Raw genomic sequence first — 12,016 nt, 5'->3', positions numbered from 1 at the left:
CCTCCCCCCTCCTCAAATGATGAAAACTAACCACGCCCTTGCATACAATCTTTGATTTGTGTTATAATCTTGAGCGAGGAATACACCGTAAATGAGATATTGAACAAATCCAAGGAATTGATAAAAAACATTTTAATAATGGATGCAATTTATTTCTTCCTGAGGCAAAATAATCTCAAAATTTGTGTTCCCATATTATAATGGAGTTATATCTTTCTTATTTCTTTTTTCATTTTATATTGGTGAATGCCAAAAGGGTGGATGTTGGGGCGTAATGTGTATTACTATATTAAAAACTGTGGCAACACCTTGTGGATAAAATATTTTTTTTTAGTTTGTTCATGTCCTATTGTAGTAGTGAATCCAAATGACTTCTTTCATTACACTCTTAATATGCCCTCCCATCTCTTTTTAGTGAAAATAAGTTATGCGAGCTACATACTTATTAACCTCATTTCAAGCGGGTAATTAGTTTGTATTGTAAAAATATCAATTCAATTTATGTCATGACCGAGATTTCTGCTAACTCCACTATAAGAGAGGTTCTATAAGTACTTATATCAATAGTCCTCAATTATAAGAAAAATTTCTTTTTTGCATGTGAGTTTAATGAAGGAAAATTTGTCTGTTTGTTTATTTACGCTTCATTTTCCCTTAATAGTGTAGACCTGACTACTTGCCTTCAGAAATAAATTAATAGCAACACGCGTGTTTAGCTAAAGCTCTGTGCAGCATATAAAAAAAGAAGGAAAGTACATATATAAAATATGAATGGTGACTTTAGATGACTGATGAGTAAACAAGGGATCTATCTAAAGAAAAACTACGTAGAGCGATTAGAAAAGGAAAAACGGTTGATGCGTGGGCTCTCCCTTCTTTTTCTTTTTTTTCGCTATTTAATAGGTCGTAAGGATGCTAACATCTCCCTCTAAAAGAAGAATCTTCGCCTATTGTTGCTGTAAATTGCTTTAAAAATATATGATAAAATAAATAATTATAAATAATAATATTTACCCTGCACTATTGTAATTTTAAATGTAGAAGGTTCTCCTTTTTATAGCAATAATACAGTTTTTTTCAACATAATCATTTAACAGGCAGCTTATATTAACGAGGGTCTTAGTTTAAGTATACAATATGTTCTCCTCCCGCCTTCTCCTTACACTCTAAATACTAGCTCTGCTGATGAGGTATTGTTTGCGCCCTACCAATAATTCATATTGATCTGTATAATTGATGCTTATTCGTTTGTTGGTTAATAGTAAGTAGGTGAAATTGTTATAATTATAATTAGTTTAAATGTGGGTATATACCACCATGTTGACTTCTTACTTTTATCCTATCAACACGCACTCTTTTTGTCTTGGAGTTTAATTCGTTTTAAAAGGGTTTAAAGTTTATTTCCACATTTTTATAAAGTTAAAAAGTGTTATAAGTGCACATACTTCCTCTTCTGAACAAGCATTGGATTTCAGGCATCTTTATTCCACCAATAAATGGATCAGTGGAAAGCTAAGACAATGATCTCATCTTCTTCTTAATAAGGGTGTTTCCAAATCTCTAATTGAGCGGAACATTTTTGCCCGTATGTTACTCAACCTTTGACTATGGCTAAAAGTGAAGAGAAAACTATATAAATAGTAATGACGTCGACTTGAAGTAGGAGCCCGTCAAATACAACAAGCGGGGTAACAGAGTAAGAGCCCATCCCACGATGAGAGATCAAGGTTCCAAAGTACATCCAAAACAAAATAGCAAACTTGGAGTCAAAAAGCCTAACTCCATGAAAAATAATAATCAGAAAGTGCAACTCTCTGTACCTGAAAAAACTGAAAATGAAGCCCCTCAAAGTAAGAAACGAGCTAGGGAGAGTCATTCTAACGAAATTCCTCCATCCAAAAAGGCCTCAAAACTCAAAGCAGGAGTCCGCCAAGCTACAAAAGTTTCAACAATCAAAGCCTAAGCGTAAATTTCTATATGTAGAAATTGCCAAGGAGGCCACAGAAATCACCATTGTAATAAAAAATGGTGATCACATCTCCCTTGTTGAGTGGAACAAAGTAGTAATACTGGACACATACTATATACGTATCATATCCACCGCAGAGTCCTCCACAAAATCATTACCTGACTCTGAAGGTTGCCGCTACACTAACAAAAGAGCAGTGATCTATGTCATTAATTACGCTAGAAAGAGGGAAAAAATGCCAAGAAAAGGCTTAGCGGGTTCATCAGAGGGGGCACAGGAAACATTTGCAATGAGATACTTGCTCAGATGATTGAATGGCAATGTAACTCCCTTCGTGTTAGAGGTAACGTAGAACTGACCAAATCTGAAATAACACAGTCAGGAAAAGTCCTACAACTTGATGTGGATCAAGCAGCATCTTACGATCGGCAGGCAATTGTAAATGTCTGTGTGCTGGCACTGATAAAAATAACTGTAAAGATACTCCAAAGGCCAAGGAAACTGGCAGTGTCAGAGAAACTGCCTCTGAGGACCACAGGATGTTAGATGACCAAGGAGAAAATCCCACAAATCAAGCAGCAGGATTGAAAGACTCTGTAAAAATTCAAATATATATTCAAAAAGTCGTGATGGCAAAAAGCAGTCCCAAATAGATATGTTTTTTGATTTGGTTACCAAACCAAAACGAAAGATAAAAAAATGATTAGCTGCTCTTATATGAAGAGGTTGAAGATCTTCGTATTCTTAAGTTTATGAAATGTACAAAAATGTTAAACAAATTATTGATATTTACCAGCAAATTAAGTAGGACTTAAGATCAACTTCTGCTGTCGTGTTCTTTGTATAGTTTTGTAATATATACATATCTGTATTATTTTATAATGTATGTGTGTACTATGATAAACAGCAATGAATTCTTAACTAACTATACCGCCATGTTAGTGTCACCTTGTGGGAAAAATAAATTTATAAAGTACCAATGTGTGTTTTTTCATCTCTTAATATATTAATTTAAATGTCCATCCTTGAATTATAAATTAAATTAGATTAAATAATTCCTAAATGCTATGTTACTAATTTATAGTAAGACTTACATATACCTTTTTTGTTTTTCAAGTAATAAAGTAGAACTCTGAAATTATTTATTCAAAATTAAAAGTAAAATAAAACCTACCTTTTCACATGCAAACGATCCCGGAAACATCTTTAAACGCCAAATGGAAAGTTTAAAGCCAATCAAAAAGAGATATGCAGAACCTTTTTTAATTGCCATATCCCTTAAGTATTTCAATGGCCCACCAAGGATGAAGATGAACCAATGGAAAATATCGATACCCGTAGCAGAATAATTCTAAAACTCTTAAAACTGGTCTGAAAGCAAGGTCTTTTTGTCAAAAAAGTGAGAATATTAAGTTGTTTTTAAAAAGATCAAGAGAGTCAGATGAAACTACAGATCAACGTTTTCAAATTGAGAGACAAAGTTCGATAAAAGCAAGAGTTCAAAAATCTGATTAAACTTGAAATCAATGCCTTGGATGCTCAAGACTTGGTAGTGAAAATAAATTAAATCTCTTAATGTAAGACAGAAGAACTAAACATATTGTTTATAAAGAAATTCTTTAATATCTTTGTTTGTAATTTTTAATAATGTTTACGATTTTATGACAAATATTTTTTGAATGATCTGTAAAATAATTATAATTTTGAAATATTTACTTAAATTCAAGCAAGAGAATAATTATTCCTCGATAAACAAAAGGTTTTTTTTTAACTACACGATTAATGTGACCAACAAAGTCGTTGAAAAACAAATAAAAAATACTCCGAGCAATACTGGCTAGTCCTCCTATATACATATAACGTATACGTACATTCGATACATCACTAATTTGATATGCATTAGTCTTGTACTAAAGATTCACATTTGCAAGATTATCTGGATTTAAGAAATATTTGCTCCCGCATCTGTATCCGTATTTTAATATTTTTAGATATTAAATAAAACATATTTTTGATATATAGTCGGGCATCAACACTACTTGGAAGTATAAGCGTATCTTTTCAATAATTTAGATAGAAAGTGAATACACGAAAATAGAAAATATTCTTGATTAAATCGCTCTTCCCAAAAGAACAATCATTCTCACTAATGTACGAAACATCATTTAGCTTTTAGTGATTAAACATTGCTATCGAAAGGTAGTAAATATATATAAAAAGCAAGCTCTCAGTCGGTTTTGGATTTAAGTACTAATCCTTTCCGGATAATACACGTTATCTAAGCTAACTACATTAGCTTGCCCCTTATACTAAATCTTGACAACACACTTTTAGGCAGAGAGAATAAAAATAGAGAAACTTTTCAAAAGACTTACAGTAAGAACCCAAACAAAAAATCAATAAAAAAAGAATATTAAGAATTTTCATCTACATATCTGCATTTCACGTCGAAATATGGCTCGGAATCGAAATGAGACGTTAAAATTGCATCTTATATGTTACAACTTGTACAAACGTTCAATTTCCCAACTTATACACAAAAAACATAAAATCCTACTCTTAATGACTTTGAATTTTGTGGTTGAATCAAATATTCTGAATAAGAAAATATGCTTTAGGTTATTTTTCAAAATATCCTTATTTTTAAAAGGTAAAATATTTGGTGGATCAAACATATACATACAACAAAATTTGATGAAAATGTAGAAATAAAATGATGAGATAATCAACTACCCAGCCTGCCTCATTCAGTATCCATCTAAAATATTCATAACAAAAATAAAACTGGGTTTGTGTGTTATGTAGTTAACTCAATAACTCTTATATGAAGATTTACAAATACGAGTATTTACATCATTGGTATATCTTTCAAGTTGTTTATCTTTGAAAGCTATTGAAATTAACACGTGTTGTACTTTTCTTCTGTTGTACGTGTGGCAATACTTACTTGAATAATAAGATGTTTCTTGTAATTTTTAATTAAAGGATATATCCATTTACGTCCTTAATGGAAGCATGATATATGTTAAAATGAGTAAAGAAGCAAATAACATCTACATGTTCAAATAAAAAAACTAATGTTCTCTTAACATTAAATAAGGGAACTGAGTTAAGGCTTATAATTTCTCATAAAATAATTTTTAGTTTTTATGTGGCGTACTTAATTGATTCAGAGTTTTTTTCTTAATGGGCATGAAGTTAATTTGGGAATCACATTTAATGATCACACATATACATACATATGTAAGTACGCTCATATGAATGTATACCGTAATTAACAGTCAAAAAGAATAATTATATATACAGTGGAACCTTGACTAACAAACAACTCGATTTAAAAACAATTTTATCATAAATTGAAAACATTGATTTATTGGCTGTCTATCGTAAGAAATAAAACGCCTTTTAAACAATTATTCGAATTCGACATCATTGACTTTTCAGGTTGCCAACAACAACAACAAAAACGCTCAAAAAGCTTGGGATTTACAACCATAATGATATTGATTTTGTTTTATTATGTAAACAGTGACGCAGGTAAAAACACATTATATCTATGGATTGTTACGGTTTTTTTTTGGTAAGATTGAGGGAATGTATTAATATTTAATCACATAATTTTTTGGTTAAAATAAGGGTATGTTGTGAAGTTGAGTGAATACAGATACCAAAATTCTCCTCTGAACTTTTTTTTTTCATTAATATTTTATGCAAAAAGTGTATAATGGTCAGTGTACGCCAAAAATGTTTAAAAATTAAAAATATATAATCACATATTTCAGAATGAACTAATTTTTTCAAACTATTGTTTAATAATATGTTTATGAATTTAACCGGTTGAGCACTTGTTTAAAGTGAAAAAACTAGAAAATTGATCTAGGCATTGCATTTCACTCTAACAGGTAATTAGAGTAATAAAAAATTTGAATATTGTTTATATTTACACCGTTTTTATGAATTGTATATCTTTTGTTGTACAAATAAAACAATTATATAACCTTTGATAATTGCCCAACCTATTGGATTCCTAAGTTGATTATTCATATGACCATTAAGTTAATAAATATTAGGAAAAAATTTGTGAATATCCTTTTTTAGGAGCTCATTTTATTTTGGCGAAAATTACATGACATGTATTTTTCGCAAGAAAAATTTATATATAAAAAAGAATGATAATAATAAATGAATAATTTTTTAAGGAATAACCTTGGGCCAAGTTCTTTATTTCCTATAGAGGCTACAATAGTATATATAATGAAGAAAATATAATCCTTAGTCCTTGACAACTAGCTCTGAGGATGAAAAATACAAGAATATGATTTTGAGAAATCATTCCTTCTTCTTCTCTTGAGCACAATTTTTTTTTGTGCTCCAATGAAAACCACTGTATTTTTTGAGTAGTGGAAAAATGGGCTTAAAGTATTTCATCTCCCTATATTGTCTCCATCTAGTGACAATACATTCATTCAAATAATGGATATTTTTTGTTTATGTGCATGACTTTCCTTTATCAGAAAACAGGAGGGAAAATAAATATATATATAACAAAGAGGGGGTAATTGCTCAAAAATATGTTAATAATGCAATACTCAAAGGTGCATTTGCAGATAAATGTAGATGTTGAGAAATTATCAGAGAAATGAACAATTAATAGATACTATTAATATTCATACAATCTCATCAAATATCTCTAGCAATCTTGAATCCCATAGAATAAATACATACATATACATACAGGCATACATATAATTCATCTTCTATCTATACAATTATCCATATTGCTCAATATCAAGGAACCACATTTTTGAAACCAAAAGATCAAACTCCTAAGCGCCTTATTTTACTTAACTTTATTTATAATATTTTTAAATGACCTGAGTATTTGATCTAAATCTTGATGTCCTAGGACTGATTTCTCCAATCCTTTTCTGTCTTTGTTTATAGGTCGAATATTTTTTTACCATTCGACGGTCCTAAGGACTGATACGTCGGTCTTAGATATTTTTATAGTATTCTTCACTCATAGCTAGGATTGAAGGATATAAAAAAGAAAAAAATAATGACTCCTAGTTACAACCAATGCTAATAGAAATACAAGGTTATACCACAACACGTGTACGACTGGTGTTTGACTTCCACCACGCTTTTAAAAATAGACGTCATAGTGTATGAGTGGTTGCATGTTTTCTTTAAAGCTGTTTTTCTTGCCCAGCAGGCGCTAAGATACATAAAATTGAAAATTCTAGCAATAGTGACGTCATACACTATGAGTGGTTGCGTGTTTATTCCAAATCTGCCTATCTTGCCCGGCAGTTGGTACGATACATAAAATTGAAAATTTTTGTAAGCCCAATTATGTGAGTTCCTAACCTTGTATTTCTATTAACCTTGGTTAGAACCTAAAATAATACGTTCTATCAACACACCTCCTACTTTAAGGTTTCAGCTGTTTAGTTTCCATAAAATGCCGATAAGGACCGGTATGAGGACTGATTAAGTGTATTAGGACCGATCCAATGGGGCTGCAGTCTTTGTAGTTTTTTAAGACCCATCCAACACTAGTGATGTTTAGTGAAATACCTAATCAAACTATATTAGACATCGTAGACTCGCCGCCAGAAAATGAATACAGTAGTACAGAGTGTAATGAATAAGATCAGAGAATCTTTACTAGCCCTAGAACGGGGTCTAGCTTCAACTGTTTAACTCGGTTGAAGTAGTATATTATACATTTGAAAATAATTCATGCAAACTTGAGTACACAAGGCAAAGGAATGAAAGAATAAGAGAATGAGATTTCCCAGTAAGTAAAAAAAGGAAATACACACATTCAAAAAGAGTGATAGGACAACAAAGGATAGGATAGGTCATGGAAAAAAAATGCATAATGTCTTATATCTAAATACAATCATGCATTATATATTAGCCGATTATGAATTCTGTCTGACTTGTTTAAAAGTATTTAACTTGATATTTAGAATTAGGTCGGTCGAAATTCCTTTCGTCCGACAAACAGTTTTTTCAGTTTCTATGTGCAAATATACATATAATAGCAAAAGGTTATTGCGGGAAAGGAGTTGGAAAGTGTCTATAAAAGAAAATTTATCTTTCTAAATTTTTTTTTGTAAGTAATCAAATTAAATTGACAGCAATGGCAAATTCTCTCACTTAATTAATTTATCAAAGGACAGGTAAACTAATGCCTGTGAAGCTAAGAATCGATGTAATTAAGTGGGTTTTTTTTTAAATTTTTGCTATTTTCTTTTAGGAAATTTATTTTTCAATTTGCTCTGATTTAACTGATGGATCAAAAATAGTATTTTCAGTAGGATATATCTGCTATGCTGCTATCTACTTTCATTTTAGGAAGTTATTCTTCTGCAATTTCTAAAAAAATCATTTTCGTTTGCGATAAGCATAAAATAGATTATTAGACAAATCATCATCGACACTGTCAGACATTTCACGCAGTGGGAAACTTATACTTATTTTTCTGAATTGATAATTAAGTTCGAAGTCGTGTTCCTTACCACAAATAATTTTCTCAAGTTTCCCTAAAAAATAACCACATAATTAGGTTAATAAATATTATTCATATAATCTAATACACCTGAAAACGAGTTAGCTCAGTTTTTTGGACCATGAAGCTCGGTTATTATGTGACGTAGCCACTGTAGATTTCTGTTAATTTGCTGCATTCACAAATTATGTGGTCGGTTGTTTCTGTTGTTAAACATCAGAAAAAACAATCTGCTCGACCGTTTTTGTAGTATTTCCTGGCTGTTTCAAGAGTACCCAAATGTATATACTCTGTACTTAAACCATTTTTCAGGAGCGGTTACACACTTATTTTTAATGCCGTTGATGTGGAGTTCTTGGGATTTTACAATAGCTTAAATAAGCAATGAAAGGAGTATATGTTGTGTTAGACATCTTCTCAGGTACCAGTTAGAAAAAATACTGATCTTGATTCTAAAAGGAAGTATTGTTCGCTGTCCTAGTAAAAAATGTCCTAAGACTGACCTATAGAAGAAAAAATCCATATTATTTACAAGAGAGTTTGACTTTTTTAAATCTGCGGCTACTTTCAATGTAAAATCACCGTTAAAAATGTAGCATATACAATTTTTAAGAGGCATTTCCCATCCCAATGAGACTTCAAGTTTTTGATTACTTCCCAAGACCCGTCACAAAATCCTTTGAGCCAAGCCGAGAATCCACCTAGTTTTTCAAAGACTTTGGATAGGCTCGAGGCAGTCGGTATATTTAAATCCTTTTGTAACTAGAAAGGGGTTCAATTGGAAGCCCCAAAAGTGTTGGTTGTACCACAATTTCCTGATCTAACATGAGTTGAGGCATTTCTAAAATTTAGCAAATGATATCACGCTTAAGCCAACATATTTTATTGGATTGTGCATTTTTTGAGTAAATATATGTTTTCTTCTTTAAGAATTTAAGGAAATAATCTTCAATTACATAAATTTCACAAACTATATTTGGACAAAATTGAGATATTAACAACATGTGGGTGATTTTGGGCACAATGTACGTTTTCCGGGCCCTTATTTTATCCCATTTGCATAATTTAAGTAAGCGTAGTGGCTTAAAGTTATTTTTATACTTGAGATTATTTTTTTATAATTTATCAACATGTTATCAGGGCCAACCCATGATCTTAATCATTTAAGGTTTCTTCAAAAATTAAATTGTGGTCACTGTTTGGATATTATGCGGCCATAAGGACATTAAAGTTCGGGTTTCTCTTCATTCACAAAAAGCCCAGATTTGTCGTAAAAGCTTTCAAGTATTAGTATAAATGTTTTAATTGATTTTAGCGTTTTGATATGGCACCTGAAAACACCACAGATAGATCGTCTGCATAGTTCAGACATTTTAAAGTTTATTTGTTAATTTATAATCTGGTTTTAAATGTTTGGTCAGAATCTCGGAAGAATTGATCCAGTTAGAAATCTGAAATATCATCTTTATTTATACTTTGATTTATAATTTTTCAGAAGAAAAGAAAGTATGCCTATATTCTTTTACGGTTTTAGTTACGTCATAGAGATCAAATGATTTAATGAAAGAGCAAAGTATTTTTTTACACGGGTATTCGTGAGATTAGAGTCCCTGTTAGTGTCTAATTTTGTATTAAAATCTCCACTCATAATTGTTGGCCTGTGAGTGAAAATTGGTAAAAGTTTTTTACTATAAAAATCAGGGTTGTCCGAATTTGGGCCATAAATTCCCAGAATATCAAAAGAAATTCCCGAAAGGTTGCTGGATGCCTTTATAAGAATCCCATCCGATTCTCAAAATTGAATTGTTTGAAATTCTTTTTGATCAGCTGTGTGACTCCACGTTTCGGATTTGAAAGTTGCTTGTCGAAGGCACTGAAAGTTAGATATAAGTCTGGAACACAAAAATGGTTTTCTAAACAACACCTACTATTCGACAGTATTATAATGCCCAGGTAATCAAGATGTTGTAGAAGTATCAATAATGCGTACTTTCACTCCAATTTTATCCGTGAATTACAATTGAGGGTTAAAAACGTTATGATTTCTATTTTTTATTGTACTAGACGATCAATTTCCATCTTCTTTGTTATTTCTATGAAGACTAGACACTCCACGAGAGCCGTCAGAATCGTGTTTTGGTTCACATGGAAGGCTGTTCTACTTTTGTAGTTTTGAAGACGAACTGATGGGTGACGATTGTGAAATTGACAATGAGCTCTTTGGATTGGATCCTAAAGGGCAAAATATTTTTCTTAGAAAGAGCACTTGTATAATTTGTTGGGGAAACAGTTTCTGGCAGTCTTAATATATCTTTTTGGGACCGGCCCTTCCTCCTCTTAGTCTAAGGGGTAATATTGTGATGTTCTCCGTCTACTCTACTGACAGTAGATTCCCCTAACTTTGGCCCTTGTTCGACTTCCGATGGGACGATTTCTGTCCATCTGTTTTATTAGTGACACTTCGTATTTGTTCTTCCACCGTTCCTTCCTCCCTCGTTTGGAGTTCTACAGTATTTTTTAAAGTTGGTGCGTCCGTTTGTGTAATACAAAATTCTTCTGTTCCACCTAAAAAAGTTATTCTTCAAATTTTGCTCTCCTATGTATTTTATCTCTATGGATATAAGAGAATAATATTTGACTAATTAATATTATAATAATGTCGTCGAAGAAGGTAAGTTTTACTACGTATGATGTTATCAATAATCTAATTGGATGTTACATTTTGTTAGGCTTTTCTGCGCTCGAACGTACCTAATCAATCGGAGAAATGAGTTCAGAAGTTTTATTCGATTTGTTTTTATTAATAATTCTAACTTTTTCTTTTAGAACATGTGTATATTCGCTATTCACAGTCTTTTTTCGGTACTATTCAGCCGGGAATGTCAGAATCCAAAACATCTTTGGCATTAAAGTCCAACTCCGGGACTCTGAGTCTCCAGGGTTTTTTTTCTGGGTGGGAGGCAACAATGTAAACAAATTTACTTACAATATCTTTCAGTCTGATTTCGTCGACTCTTTTAAAAGTATTCACTGCAGTAATCCTGAAGTTTTTCTTCTTAACTAATTTAATATTGTCAATGTTTTTAATTTTCATATCAATGTTCACAATTTCACCCTTGCGTCTAGTTACATCGGTTTTGTAACATTTCTTTAGTCTTTCCAGCCTTGGACAAATAAATCACTTATAGAGTATTCCAATCGATTTATATAATACTGAATATTCAATATCATCAATCAAAGTCAAAAATTTGAATTATTGTATTTACGTATGGCATTGCACTTTAATACATGAAAATGATTTGACAATTTATTAACTTTTTTTACTATACAATGCATTAATGCATTAGTTAATTCGATTATATAATAGTGAAACAAGAATGATTACATCATTGTAAATGAAATAACGTAGGGATATATTTTTTCTTAAAAGAGGATTTTGGGCCCCAAACTCCATCTATATAAATTTGTATCTACTTTCAAAATTATAGACAAATCTATTCTGTTAATATTTGTTAATCAAAGTACTT

The 12,016-nt window shown here is 31.4% G+C and overlaps 1 protein-coding gene across 2 annotated transcripts in view; it reads left to right on the top strand.

Moving 5' to 3' along the window:
• Positions 1-12,016, top strand: part of LOC121120880 (ribosomal L1 domain-containing protein CG13096) — a 143,217-nt gene that overhangs the window by 67,057 nt on the left and 64,144 nt on the right. The window lies entirely within an intron of this gene.

Source organism: Lepeophtheirus salmonis, chromosome 1, assembly GCF_016086655.4.
Source record: "Lepeophtheirus salmonis chromosome 1, UVic_Lsal_1.4, whole genome shotgun sequence".
In the NCBI taxonomy this organism is placed as follows: Eukaryota; Metazoa; Arthropoda; class Copepoda; order Siphonostomatoida; family Caligidae; genus Lepeophtheirus; species Lepeophtheirus salmonis.
Note: the sequence above shows the minus strand (reverse complement) of the source record. Positions and strands in the feature narration are given on the sequence as shown.